Genomic DNA, 15,782 nt, shown 5'->3' on the forward strand with positions numbered 1-15,782 from the left:
CCTGCTTACATTGCCACAGATCTAGGTCGGGAAGAAGAGGACTTACTGATCAAAACACTTAAGGAGTTTCGAGATGTATTTGCATGGTCGTACAAAGATTTGAAGGGGGTGGATCCTAACATTTGTGAACATTCAATCCCTCTGAAGTCTGATGGAAAACCAAGCAAACAACGTCCATACACGTATAATGATACATTCGCCAAAAGGATAAAAGAAGAGATAGACAAACTTATGGAGGCTGAATTTATTTATGAGATAGAGCACACGGACTGGGTGTCCCCGATAGTGGTGGTACCCAAGAAAAACGGGAAATTACGAGTGTGTGTAAATCTCAAGAATGTAAACGTAGCAACAATAAGGTACAACTACCCTCTTCCTATCACTGAACACGTCCTGGAACGAGTAGCAGGCAAGCAAGCCTATAGCTTTATGGACGAATTCTCTGGTTATAACCAATTGGGGGTCAAACTAGAAGATCAATACAAAACAACGTTTGCAACAGAATGGGGCATATATGTGTTTAGAGTAATTCCATTTGGCTTGACCAATGCTCCAGCCACATTTCAGAGATTAATGACACATGCTTTTAAAGAATACTTGCGAATATTCTTGGATATTTACATGGACGACTTGTGTGTCTATTCTCTATTGAGAGAAGACCATATAGATCATCTTATAAAGGTATTCGAAAAATGCAGAACGTATAGGATTTGCCTCAACCCAGAAAAATGTGTATTCATGGTACGACAAGGTAAAATCTTAGGCCACATAGTGTCGGCTAATGGAATTACCATTGATGAAGACAAGGTGAAGGTGATCATAGAATTGCCAAGACCAAACACTGTACAAGAGGTACAATCATTTATGGGACATTGTGGATACTACCGACGTTTTATCTACATGTACGCTGTAATAGCAATACCCTTGTATAGTCTAATCACGATCTTCAATTGGACCAATAAATATGAGGAGTCATTCCAGAAACTAAAAGATGCACTGGTATCTGCACCAATTCTAAAAGCACCAGATTGGTCAAAGATCTTCCATGTACATGTAGATGCTTCGACATTTGCAATAGGCTATATATTAGCACAACCAGGGGAGGGTAAGACAGATTTTCCAATCAGTTATGCTAGTAGACAACTCAACAGTGTAGAAAAGAATTATACTACCACTGAAAGAGAAGGATTGGGTATGATATATGCGGTAAAGAAATTTTGGCATTACTTGCTCGCGAACAAATTCACATTCTTTGTGGATCATCAGGCACTCTTGTACTTAGTAAACAAACCTTGTAACACGGGACGAATTGTAAGATGGTTCATTGTGTTGCTGGAGTTTGATTTTGCGGTAGTAGTTAAGAAAGGAAAAACTCATCAAAGAACAGACCACCTTTCTCGATTACTACATGGCGAAAAAGCTACTGGGGTAAATGATGATCTCCCAGACGCATACCTATTTAATATAGAGATGATACCGAAATGGTCAGAGCAAATTATTCCGTTGCTGACATATGAAATGAATCTTGACGAAAAACACACGGTGCAAGACGTTAGACAAGCACGAAATTACACAATGCTTGCGGGAAGAATGTACCATCATAGAAACGATGGGATTCTAAGGTTGTCTATAGGCCCAGAGGAGTATGAAGCGTATCTAGAGGAGGCCCATACACAAACAGGGAGATTCCATAGAGGAAATCAAATGATGTATGAACAACTAAGAAGACTTGGAGTGTATTGGCTAGGAATGGCAGGCGATGTAGCTAAGTACATCAAGAAATGCGACTTTTGCACATCCAATACTACTGTGGATTATGCCACATTATACCAAGTGACAGTAGCACCCACATGGAGTCATGCTATTGTGGAATATTTGACTAATAAGGAGATGCCAGGAGATTGGTCTAAAGCCAGACAAAAGGCTTTACAAATCGAAGCGAATAGGTATGCCCTCATTAGTGACCAATTGTATAAAAGAGGAACTGATGACCAGCTGAGGTTAGTTCCTCATGAAAATGACTACTTTCCATTATTGGAACAAGCTCATGCAGGCATAGCAAGAGGTCATTTTTCAGCAGAGAGAACCGTAAAAATCATTATGGTTGCAAGTATATGGTGGCCGACCATGCTTCAAGAGTAGAATTCGTGAAAAGGTGTGATGAATGTCAACGCACTAAGGTACCAGTTAAAAGAGACGAAATTTCTTTAAGGCCAATGATGAGTGCTCGAGCATTCGCTAAATGGGGATTGGACTTTGTTGGTCCTATCACTCCACCAGCGTATCGTTCACAAGCACAATATATCATAGTGGCCACGGATTACATGACCAAATGGGTGGAAGCAAAAGCCACAACAAAAGCAGACGCTAGAACCACGGCACAATTCTTATATGAATATGTGTTTACACGTTATGGCCTTCCAATCGAGCTGGTGAGTAATAGAGGGACACACTTTGTAAATGAAGTTATCCAACATCTCTTAAATGAGTTTATGGTAATTCATCGCAAATCTTCACCCTATCATCCACAAGCCAATGGCCAAGCGGAAGCGACCAACAAAATATTGTGCACAGTTCTTACGAAACTGGTTAGTGAAACAAGAACAGATTGGGATCGAATGCTCTATTCGGCATTGTGGGCTTATCGAGTTGCATATAAAACAACACTCAATGCTACACCATTTAGTATGGTATATGGGTTAAATGCAATATTGCCTATTGACTTTTTGATCCGTGACACTAAGGGTAGCCACACAATTGGACTGGACGGGGCATGAACTTTCAGAATGGTTAGAGGACCTTGAAAAATCAGATGAGTTACGACTCAATGCTGTAGCAGCCATATATGCAAAAAAAAGACAACAGAAAGAGTTTTTTGACAAACATGTCAAGAACAAGGACTTTAAAACGGGCAACTATGTCTTAGTATACACCCTTAAACAGCATGCCAAAAAGCTAAAGAAAAGGGGAATGGGGCCTTATTTGATCCAAGAAATATCATCCAGCGGAGCAGTAAAACTGTCGACACTAGATGGAAAAGAAATGCTGAACTGGATTAGTGGGTGTCATTTAAAAAAATATCATCTACCTTTAACACCGAAAATGTTGTTTCAATTGCATTATGGAAAAGCCTATAGACAGGAACAACAAAGAATTCAGGACCAGGCACAACAAGAAGCCAAGGAACGGATTGGTAAACGAAAGCAGTTTCTCGGGACAATAAACATGGTCACCCCAATGATGACTGACGAATATCCTCTTTCGACATCCCAAACAAACGAAGCGGATATACAAAGAGAAGAATTATCAAAGACCATGACAGACTTTAGGACTCAGGACGATAGCATCATTGACGAATTGGAAGATACGTGGTGTAGTCCTTACATAAAAGCTTATGCAGGCACAAAACAAGTTGAAATCTATGCATTGCTTGACACTGGAGCAAAAATGAGTGTCATCAGCTTTGAGCTCTTTCAGAGACTTGGACCAATGAGGACGATCACAGAGACACACAGGTTGAAAGTAGCATCGGGTGATGAGGTGACCATGTTGTGGTCTATTATAATACCAATGACAGTGCAGGCACACCAGTACACTACAAAATTCCATGTACTGCCACCAAGTAAATCAGCAACGCAGTGTATCTTAGCAGTGTCATGGATGAAAGCTAACAGGGTATTCATTGATTTGGATACTAATGAAGCACTGTTCCGAAATGACAACTTTTCAGAACCCTTCTTATCATATAACCAATACATGTCAAGGAGGAAACAGGATTCAATACAACCGCAAGGATATGCCCAACAACAAACAGAGTTTACAAGTCCAGCAACGTCTTATCAAAAATCAACAACCATGCAGGGAACCAGGCAAGTTTGGGTATGGCGTACAGATTTGGCCGAGGCACAATTACATCAAAAGAGGAAATACAAAGTTTGGATAAGGCAAGGCAACCTAATTCCTATAAAAAAGGGGACAGAAGAATAGACAAAACACCAAAAGCCAGCAAAACTTCAAAGAACCACAGTCAATCGGTCGATTACGCAACGGACTATATTGGTATGGCGGCCAAAATTGCCAATTCAAAACAGGCCAACAACACAAGAAGGGAGGCCAAAGATGACCATCAAGCAGTTATCTACAACTGTCAATGTCAAGCCACATCATGCAAACAGCACGAGGAAACAAACAGAATCAACAACAAAAACTACAAGGATCTATAAGACCCAAGTCATCAAAGGAGAAAGAAAAAATGTTCCACCAGAAAATGAAACAAAATATACGACAATATCGACTTCAAAGGATCCACATGCGCCAATTCAAAACCAGTGGAAAACAATCAAACAAAGAGAGGCAGATTTACAACTACTCCTTGCAAAGAAAATCTGCGAGCCAACTCAAGCTACCACAGGAAACCTCAACGACAAATCCCAATTAGCGAATCGCTTATACCTTCCTCTTACACCGCATAAATTCTTTCTACATGCATTGACTGCACATGCATATAGGGCTATATTACAAGGCCTGCATTAGCACGAATTCACACCCATGCAGAGCACATACCCTTGATGATACCCTGTTGTCCGGGAGGACTCCAACTAGGAGGGGGGGAGGCATTCCAAATGCGGACTCATGACTCATGTCATATATTAGAGGGCAATGTTTGTGAGCAATTTTTCAACCATTTTTGCGTTTTATTGTGTGATTTTGGGAAAAAGAATATGCCCTCGTAATTAATCAGAATTGGGGACCAAATCATCATACATGAGCCCCTAGGGATGTGTATAGACTATAAAGAGAGTCAAATCTGGCCAAAAAACGTCTAAAAACAGCAAAAAATAGGCCAAGGTTGAGTATTATGAGTGAGAATGTACATAGACGAGAAAAAAGTGAGCTACAAAGTGTTTTGCTTTTCATTGGTATTTTTATAGGTTAGAATTGCTATTTTCGGGTTATTTTGGGATTTATTTGCTTTATTTTAGCCATTTTCTAGCAAAAATTATAGAAAAAAATCCGTAATCCAGATGGAAACACAAAAGAAGAGACGCCTGATCGGAGCAAGGTAAAGAAGACATAGAAAAAATAGGGATTGCAAAGGTGACAGGGCAAAATGACCACCGTCATGAAGGGACCTCCAACAGGAGAAATCTACAAAAAATGTAGAACTGGAGCAACCGAGGTCCAAATCAAGAAATTTGCGAGCCTAAACCGCATCTCGCAAAAAGTTATGGCCACAGGTAAAAGATGGGAAAATTTTGTGTCGGAGTCTCGATTACATATAGAGAGGATAGGCTATAAATCTCTCATTTGAGCCATTTTCCATTGTGAGAGAGAGAGAGAGAGAGAGATCCCTACAGCAGTTGAGACTTCCAGAAGCTCATCCATCGCACACGTTCACCAGATCGACATCAGATATGAGAGGTACGCTCGTCAACGCTGACTCTAAGTGTTGTTTACTTCCGTTAGTCACAAAACCTCGCCAGCATCACAATCACAACCTGTGCACACATACGGTAGACCGGTTGTTAGGGAGACCTAGAGGCCACCAAATGGAACCAAAATTGAAAGGCACAATGCCTATAGCTTAGGGATCAAGCCTATGACCTCGGAAAGCGCGAAGGAAGCCGCTCAAAAAACCCTAATTTCACAGGACCTGCAAAAGGGCAACTGAACCAAGGTGATCGGAAATGAGCCAAAACTCATAGACAGCAAGCCAATAACCTCGACAAACCGACTGAAGGGTTAGACCATGAAAAAGTTTGTCAAAACGGAGCCTAAAGTCCCTATCTGACGAAAATTGCACAAAGCGTCACGATACTCTAACGGGCCGACCAAATGACAAAATGACACCAAATTTAACAAGGTACATCCAAAAGAGGTCAACTACGAGATGGAATGTGTCCACTCAGGAAAAAAGCTCTTCCACTAGGAAAAATGCCAGCAACAGGCCAGAAAGATGTCCAAATGGTCGTTTTTGGCGTTGTAAACACCAAAACAACAACCGACTGCTTTGATGGAAGGTCAAAAGGAAATAAAAGACAGTCGGAGTCATACAATGACCAAAAGGAACAGCGACCATCACCTAAGTGGTCTACTTCTACTCCAGGACCAGCTAAGTGCTGCAAACAGGGAGTACACTCTTCTAAATTGATTAAAACTTGATGTGTGTGTCTAGGAGAGCCTATTAACACCATTGTGGTCAACTAACATCAAAAAAAAAAAAAAAAACTGGTAAAAATGACTAAGTACTAGTCTATCGCGATAGACTTGAATTTACAATTAGACAAGTAAAATTTTGATTTTGGCTTCATGAGGGGTTCTAACAAGGAATATTAACGACCATTATCAAATCAAAGTGCAAAAGGGATCTCTTTTGGCCAAATAACCTAGTCTATCGCGATAGACTTGCTACTACAATATTTGGGGGAAAGACTTTTCAAAATTTTCACAAAACAGACTTGGGAAAGCACATGAAGGCAGTACACCAAATTTGGTGACATGATGGACTCATATGGCAAGCCGAGAAAGACATGACGACAACTCAGAGTCAGAACAGGACATCTCAAGGGCAGACAATTAAAATTCACATGTGAGAGGTCAAGAAACCTTACATCAACTTGGAGAAGGCAGACAGATGATCACAGAGCCAAAAAATGACAAATTGACACTGAGTACCAGTCTATCGTGATAGACTAAGCAGAGGGATACTAGGCCATCTAAATAAAAATTTGAATTAACAGTTGGATTCAGCATGATGCAAGAAGACTACCCACTAAGTTTGAGCCCAAAACAACACAAAATGAAGGAGATAGACCAACATCTCCTTGGAAGGAATCTGGAAAAATGGGAGTTGAGCCAAAAAGGGGTCACTTGACATTCATTTGAGGTGAAAATGGGATCAGATCATGTGCAAGGTATGAGAAACCAATTGGTGGAGGCACAACTGCAAAATAGGACCCTTGTCAAAAGATGGCTAGTCTATCGCGATAGACTGAGCAAAAGTTGCAAATGAATTGATTTTCAGTTTGGGATTATAGAGTGACCTTACATGCCCTGTGAACATACACCACACAAAATTTCAAGGCATTTGGATTTGTTCTCCTTCACCAACAAAATTAATTTGAAGCCGTCAGGTTCGCACAATGGAAGAGCTTGTCTATCTGCTAACATTTTACCTTAACTCATCTTGGGACTAAGAAGGCTCATCTAGATGCATGATTAAGTGGTAATCAATTTAGAAGAGAAGTACTATGTTTGTACATTAACTGTTAATTGTGAATACAGGATCCATGGATGCTTCTCCGGGGAAAAGAAAAGGCAAGAACCTGGCAACGGAAGGTGCAATACCCTATGCACTTCTACCCAATTCACTAAATCCAGCGGCCACCTGGATACTTGCAAACGTGCAACAGGCAGCAGCCTTTCAGATCTATCAAGGTTCATATGTGGATGACAAAAGAAATTTAGTGGATACAGTGATGATCCCCAAGGAGGTAGAAAATTACTTGAAAAGATCACCGCAAAGGTCATGGCTCAAAAAAGTTGTCTTGTGGAACTTTGTATCACTACCACCAGTAGGGATAGATTTCAAGAGGGTACAACACCTAATTGAGACTATCCAAGAAGATGGAACTTGCAGAGTGGCAAGCATGGATAATGAAGTGATGGAGATCCAGATCACCAAAGAAATCATCAAGGAGGCATTGAAATTGTCTGATCAAGGACCCAACATGAGAGAAAGAAGGAAAAACCTCACAGTCTACTTGCAAAAGTCCAAACTACCATCTTTCGAACTCATAGCAAACCCGGAAGTAAGAGAACTGACACAGATCTACAGTCAGTGTTTGTTGAGCTATAGCAAAAGACCGCCAAGATACACTACACCACACGGGAGCATCTCAACCACACTGACATGGGCTATGGGAATGACCCATGAGTTCTATATAGATCACGCATCATATCTGTTTGAAGAAGTGACAAAGCTAAGGCAGGACAAGCCAAATTACATTGCAGGAGGAGAAGTCCTCACCATAATCATATACCAGGCCATAGGCGCAGCAGATCAGTTGCCACCTGCTCCCCATCAAAACGGCTGGTTGGTGTTAAGAGAGAATATCGAAGACAGATCACAAAGGAAAGTACCGGCCTCTATTAACACCATTGGAGGACGCAGGCTGGAAAGAGTAACAAGAAGTACACAAGAAAAGATGGAAGAAGAAAGAAGAACTGAAGAGGAAGATGTCCGACTAAAGAAGCGGAAAGCGGAAATGGAAAACAACACCAGGTTGCAGAAGATAGCAAAAATGGAAAGGATGCTAGAAGGATTTGCTCTAGAGAGATCTCTATGAGGCGATGTAGGCGCCACTTGGAAACCTTCTAGTAGCACTTACACACTGAAAACGAAGAATAAAAACAACCCAGCTTTTGAGTTGGACTGGTTCGAGAGGTACATCCAAGAAAGAAATGCTAAGTGAACCAGAATTGCTACTAGAAGAGGAGGATCTCCAAACTTTGAGAGATCAGTTGAGGCCAACTTCACGAGATCAGGAAACACCACCACCATCTCCAAGGCCAGAGACAAGTGAGAGGCAATCTACCCCACGTGCTGACTCTCCTTCGCATTCAAAAAGCTCACATCGTGATGAGAGAGTTCATACACCATCCAGTGAAGAAGAAGAAGAAGACAGAATAGCTGGTCACCCAAACACTGGAACCATATCACAAAAGGCAAGCAAAAGGAGGTGGATCAGACAAAAGATAAAGCTTCCTCCTCTCAAGAAATTGAGCTGGAAGCTACTATAGATGAAGATTTGCAGTCAATGGAGACAATACTAAACCGAACAAGACTGCACAGTCAATGGTTAGCTGATAAGAACAGGTCCAACAAAACGAAGTTAGAAAAAACCCATCAAGAAGTTATGAGACTGCAGGAACAAAGAGATGACACTCTAAAATTGATCAGCATCAGAGATGCTGAGATCTTGGGGCTCAAAAGCACGGTAAATCTCCTCAAAGACAATTTACAGGAGTTTGAAGATTTCAATGCCATTTGTGAAGATACAATCAACGTATTCCTTGAAGATGTCAGTGACAAAGATGAACACATCCATAAGTTGGAAAAAGAAAAGCAAGATGCGCTGGAGACAGTCAAAAGTTTGCAAGTCGTCATCGATGACTTACAAATTGAAGTCAAAGATTTGAGGGCAGTAACAGATATACAAGCAAGGGAAATTGAACGAGCTAAGAAACAAAAAACATCGCTACCAACAACACCGGTAGTCCCCCCAAAAGAAGAAGTGGCTGCACTAAAGAGGGAGCTGGAGTTGGAAAGAAAACAGCGCTTAATGATAGCCGAAAGTGCGCTTAGAGCAGAGGATCAACTACAAAGACAAATTTCAGACTTACCAAGAACCAACTCCTGACAGTGAAATGGAAAGCATTGTTTCCAAATCACTCAGGGAAGAAAATGAAAACTTGCACATCAGGGTAAAACAGTTAGAGGAGTCTGCAGCTCAAAAAGAGATGGAATTTCAAGCTCTCCAAATCAATAGTAGAACAATGGCTGCGCAAATCGCAAGTCTTCAAACTGCAAGGCAACACCAAGGACAGGTACGAGTGCACCTGGAGCAAGTAGCCACAGATTTGGCTGGACTCGTCGAAGTATATGGGGGTCAAGATGACTACGAGGGAGAATCAGATGATCAGGAAGCCCCAGATACACAGACTGATCAAACTGGCTCCAAAGACCAAGAAATAGACGAAGATTCAGTCACGAGATTGGAAGAGGAGAGGCTGGCCGAGCAAATGGAAAAACAATAAGAGATGATATGGTACAAGGCAATGAAACTAGAAAAGGAGATGCTACAAGGGCTCTCCGGATCAGGCAAAACAGCAGCAGAGCTACGGGAGGAATGGAATGCCCCTATGTTACCCTATGCTCTGTTGAAATACGAAACTCTAACACATCAACGGCGGCAGCTCGCAAAAGAAGAACAAGTGCCAGTGTTTGAAGGAGAATTACAGGATCGGGAACAACAAAACATAATAGTCGACAGCCAGCCAAAGTGGAGGCCTCAATGGCTCTTGGATCATCCTAATAACCTGATCCACTTAGTCAATGCACCGCCTGAGCTGAGGAATGACAGAACTTTTTGCCCAACTCCTCGAACATACACCTACAGCCAACATAAAGCACTACAAAGCAGAAATCCAACATGGCTAAATTATCCAGTATTGCCAGGGCCTGCAGAGGGAGAGAGAATATTCGGTTCTTACATGGTGAAAACCCTTCAGGGCGCCATTGCAAAATTCGGAGGCTCTCCCGACCTATCCTGCAAGATGCTATGTAAAATAGCTCGAACCTTTTTGGCCTGTCTCACAGTCTTCTCAGAAAGCTGGACTTCACAGTATATGAATATCGAAAGAAGCATCTCAGAGCTGTCATACGATCTAAGTGGGCCATCTACAGAGCCAGTATTGTATGCCTATTTCAGACGGCTAATGTTTCTGCCAAGCTACCATCTCAAAAACTTCGAAGAAGCATTTTACACAGGCTTCTTCATGTACAAGTCCAAAATTTTTGGCCCATTAATGGCAAGCGAGTCTATGCGATATGATGCGTTTCTACATCAAATCAACCAAGAAGGACGACAACGACACTGAAGACAAAGATGATCATGCCGTTGTAGACATGAACTAGGAGGGTGGGAGTGTTGGAGCCCCATTTGTCCAACTGTTGTAATGAGGCCATCTTGTAAAGCATATCAAATTCCCATTTTATGTCAAAGACGTCTTATCGTTTTGATCCATTCGTCTGGGTCATGTAAAGATTAATCAGTTAGTCAGGACTCAGATTTGTTCCCACTTTGTAATAATGAGTAAGAGAACCCATGTACATTTTTGAGCTAAGGTGGCTAAAGTATAAAAGTCACCTTAGAACCATTTTTGAATAACATTGTTTTTGAATATTAATCCTGTGTCGTACGAGTTTGAGAGAGAGAGAGAGAGAGAGTCTTATCCTCTTCGCTACGCGCTTCTCCCTCACCGGATTTACAACGTGACTACACCATCGCGGTAGTCTCTCCGAGAGCTACGCGCCCACGCCACACATTCACATTTTCGAGCTGTTCGCGATCGATCCTTCCTCGAGCTTGTTTTGCTTGTAAGTAGCACAAACAGTGTCTTTTTCAACAATCAATTGCTTTATGGAATGAGAAAGAGATTAGCTACACATAGATACTCATGAACTTAAGTTTCACCCACTTTTGGATTATGACCTGTTAGTCTATCGCGAATGTATTCGAGATAACTAGGGTTCAAATCTAGTGAGATTAAACTTATATGTAAGTATATCCTAGTGAGAGGATGGTGCCTAGAAGTTTTGATGCGATTCCGAGTCCATTGGAAGTGTAAACGGTTTTGTGAGCGGTTAGGGATAGAGTGGGTTGCATTCTACCAGGGTTAGTGATTGATGCATCATAAAAGTGCGTATGTGTAGATTGGTCTCAGCCTGACAACCTAACGAGATTTCCTACGTGCACCTACGGGTTAGTCGTGTCATCGGATGATAAGTATGTTGTCTGTGTCGTGCTTGTGAGTATGAACAGGGGAGTAGTTATGCCCTAAAACATCCCTACATTCTTGCAATGTGTGGGTATAGGGAAGGTCTCCTTGGATACTATAGGCGATTTTCAAATATTGCAAAACATAGTGTGTAAAGGTGGATACATCAACATCAACTTCTATTTCATAACACTATACATTTCCAATAGAGGGTCATTGATGTCTAGAAGGAAGAAGATACTCTTAAGTGATGTTTTATACTTTCTTACTAATGTCTAAAATGGTCAATTTGTTTGGCATCATATCCTCCATGCACATGGTCCATAGTCTATGCACAGATATGGATCACTAGATATTTGGAGCATGCAAGGTATGGAGAAATCAAACTCCTCACAAATCAACGTTGTACAATGCAAGAAGCTATCAAGACCATTCTTGCAACAAGTACAAAGTGTCAACTTAGAGGAGACCTCATAGAGTCCATAGATGTTTTTGCAGAGTCTCAACTGAGATTCGTCACTACCAGAAGAGTGTAGTACTCAGGGAAAACCACCTTTTACACTTGCAAGGATGTGCTACAAAGCTCCAACACAAAGTTAGGAATGAGTGATGTCACCATTGACATAACCTTGGAGTCCATGGAGGTGCATTTGGTGGGTCTCTTTGTGGAGTCCATGGAGTTTTATTTAGTGGGTCTCTTTGAAGACACCAACTTGCATGCAATCCACACTAAATATGTGATGATCATGGGAAGGACATGCAGATAGTCTATTGTCAATGAGCTCACAATAACCCTTTTGTTCGTACTCTTCAAGCAACATGATTTGACACCCAATGTATTCAGAAATTGTAATTGATAGTATTTTTGACTGTTGTGTACAATGTGCCATCACTCAAAAATCATTTAAGTCTTGTGTACATAGTGACTCATTTGTAAATAGTAAGTCTAGTGCACTTTCCACCTTTCCAAAAATCCATGTCGGGAAGGGCCTATGTAGCCATGTAGGCATGCATCAAGGTCAAGGAATAGTCAGAGGGGGAAATGGAAACAGAAGAGAACATAATATCTTAGGGGCCAAAGGGGGAGCGGGGGCACCTTAAGGGCGGGGGAGGAAGAGTTCAAAATTGTCATGCAAACATGTCCAATGGGCTTCAAATAGGCTAAAGTGTGGCCCTACATGGTCCACTTTTGCTTGATGCGGTAAAAAAGTGCATGTCCACAAGGCAGCAAATTTTGGCCAAACGAGGCCCTCCTTTGGCCAAAATTTTTTGCCTTGTGGACATGCACTTTTTTACCATATCAGGCCCATTTGAAGCCCATTGGACATGTTTGCATGAAAATTTTGAACACCTTCTCCTCCTCCCCCCCCCCCCCCCCCTTCTCTCTTGCTTTCGTAGATTACCAAACATTGACGTCGACTACAAGGTGCAAATGGCATGTGGGAGGAGATGAAATGGGTGGTGGTAGGATGAAGAAGGTCTAGATAAATGTCAAAAAGACCTTGTGGTTCAGCAGCTCAGTCCGATGAGTTTCATTTTTGTGCTCCGAGGGAAACTAGGGAAGTTCATCAAACACAACTACTTGTATAGGTGGCAAGCTCAAGAGTTCAAGGAGTGTTTGGCCAATTTTCCTGACAATCTAGTGGTGTCTATGGTGGATTTTGCAGATAATTACTCCTTCAAGGTGCATAACAAGATCCATTCAATGCATTGGTATTCATCTTGGGTCACAATCTTTGTTCACATTTCATACTTACGTGATGTGCTTGGTGCTATACAAAAGATGACTCACTTCTACATCTCTGATGACAAGACACATGACACTTTGTTTGTGCAGCACTATTTTCTTTTTCACAGTGAGTGGCTAAAAAGACACGGCTATAGTGTCAAGCGACATTGGGTGTGGTCGGATGGTGGTGCATCACAATTCAAAGCAAGGCGGCCATTCTATTTTGTTGCACAACTCTTCAATATGATAGGTGTCGAAATGACGCACAATTTCTTTGCTTTGAGCCATGGAAAGAGTGAACACCCCGGGGCTGGTGTAGTGGTCAAAAGAGCCCTCACATAGGAGCAATTGAAATCTAACAGGTGGGGAGCCGCATAATGCTTCAAGCGTTGTTACATTCATCAATGCAACTCTGAAATCACTACCCACAGACAGGCAAGAAAGTCGATCATGTTTTTTCACAGGTCAAGCTCGGTGATGTCAATAGAGTTATAGAGTAGGATTGCAAGCGCATGACAGGGTCTCGATCCTGGCACTGTGTCAATGGCTACAGTCGGACAAATATGCACAGACTAAGGCACATGCTGCTCTCTTGCTTTTGTGGTGCGTACATCAAAGGTCAATGGAGGAGACGTTCCAACAAAGATCATGTGCAGGGGTGGGTATAATTGCAAATACAACCCACAATTACGGATGAAGCGATGGAGAAGCGTCGAGCCAGGATGAGGATGAATACGCCCCCATGTATGCTGGCCACCATGATGACCTAAGCGATGCCTTGATGGTTGGCTAGAACTTTGTAGTGATTGCAGAGGAGGCAGGTGAAGACTTCTACGTTCTGAAATGCACCAACACAAAGCGCCTAACCAAAACAGAGGAAAAGGGTCAATGGCACAACATCATTAAGAAACATTTGTATGTGGTTGAGGGCCTATTCTATGACAAGGTAAATGACCGAGATGATACTTATGTCCTTTTGGACAACAAGCCCACTGCTCTAATCTACTCCCATCTGATGAAATGCATCAGGTTTTCCATGTCCGCGAGGGAAGGTGAGCATAATGTATATGATATGTCAAATGACATATTTGAGCAAATCTAAAACAGCAAGCGCCCAGAGGAGAACTTATAAGATATATCTCTGTGAATTTGACTTTGGCCAACACTTTTAATAGTAGCTAGCACTTTTCATAGTAGAGTGATAAAAGACGTCTTTTAAAACACTTGAAAGCGGTTCTGAGCACTTAGCGAGTTGACCAGGACTTTACTGGCCCCCTGAACCACTTTACCAGCCCTCAGAAACACTTAAATGCACTTTTGAGTACGTTACCAGTCCCATGTACCACTTGACTAACTCTTTGGAGCACTTAGGACCACTTGACCACCAGCACTTTTAAGCACTTTATACCACTTGACAAGCACTATGAACCACTTGACCACATCCAAAACCACTTGGCCAGCACTTTATACCACTTGAAAATCACTCTGAATCACTTGACCAGCACTTTGAACCACTTGACCAACACCTTGAACCACTTGGATAGCACTTTGTTCCACTTAACCGCTATTTACCAGCCCCATGAAAAACTTGACCAGCTCTTTGGACCACTTAGGACCTCTCGACCAGCACTTTTAAGCACTGTATACCACTTGACAAGCCCCTTGAGCCACTTAACCACCCCCCTGAACCACTTGGCCATCACTTTATACCACTTGACAGGCACTCTGAACCACCTGACGACCAGCACTTTGAACCACTTGACCAACCCCCTGAACCACTTGGACAGCACTTTGTACTACTTGACCACCACTTAACAACCACTTGAACCACTTGACCAGCTGTTTGGACCACTTTGGACCACCTGACCAGCACTTTATACTACTTGACAAGCACTATGAATCACTTGACCAGCTCTTTCAACCACTTAGGACCACCCGACAACCACTAAGGGCCACCTTTGAAGCACTTTATACTACTTGACAATCACTATTGACCACTTGACCACACACACTTTGAACCACTTGACCACTTAACCAACACTTAACACCCAATCTAGTTGGCAGCAGTAGTTGACTTGCAAAATTCTTCATAATATATTCAGGTTTAGATACATCAACAGTTTTCTTTACAAGGAGTTAGCTTTTTCAAGGAGTAAAGTCAGTTAGTTAGTAGACTGCTCTAGCCATTCTTGCTGACGTGGCCGCTTATAATTGGTTGCTGGACCTGGCATTTTTTATGCAAAAATTTTATGTTGTGCCCGTACTTTTCCATGTGCCAAATTCCAGTCCAATTGTGCAAGTTCATCCGTCCTGGCATCAAATGGCCATTCCCTAACAGTCTTGGCTCTGTCAGGAGTCTCAGTCCACTGTATTATAAATGAGGCAACCTCTTCCTTAAGGAAATTTTCCCACTGCCTCTCATTTTGCTTTTCTATCCTAGGCAGAATGACAAAGTTACTGGGATCATTGAAGTACATCTTATAAAGGGAAT

Source organism: Adiantum capillus-veneris, chromosome 1 (genome assembly GCF_014529385.1).
Source record: "Adiantum capillus-veneris isolate H3 chromosome 1, ASM1452938v2, whole genome shotgun sequence".
Taxonomy (NCBI): Eukaryota; Viridiplantae; Streptophyta; class Polypodiopsida; order Polypodiales; family Pteridaceae; genus Adiantum; species Adiantum capillus-veneris.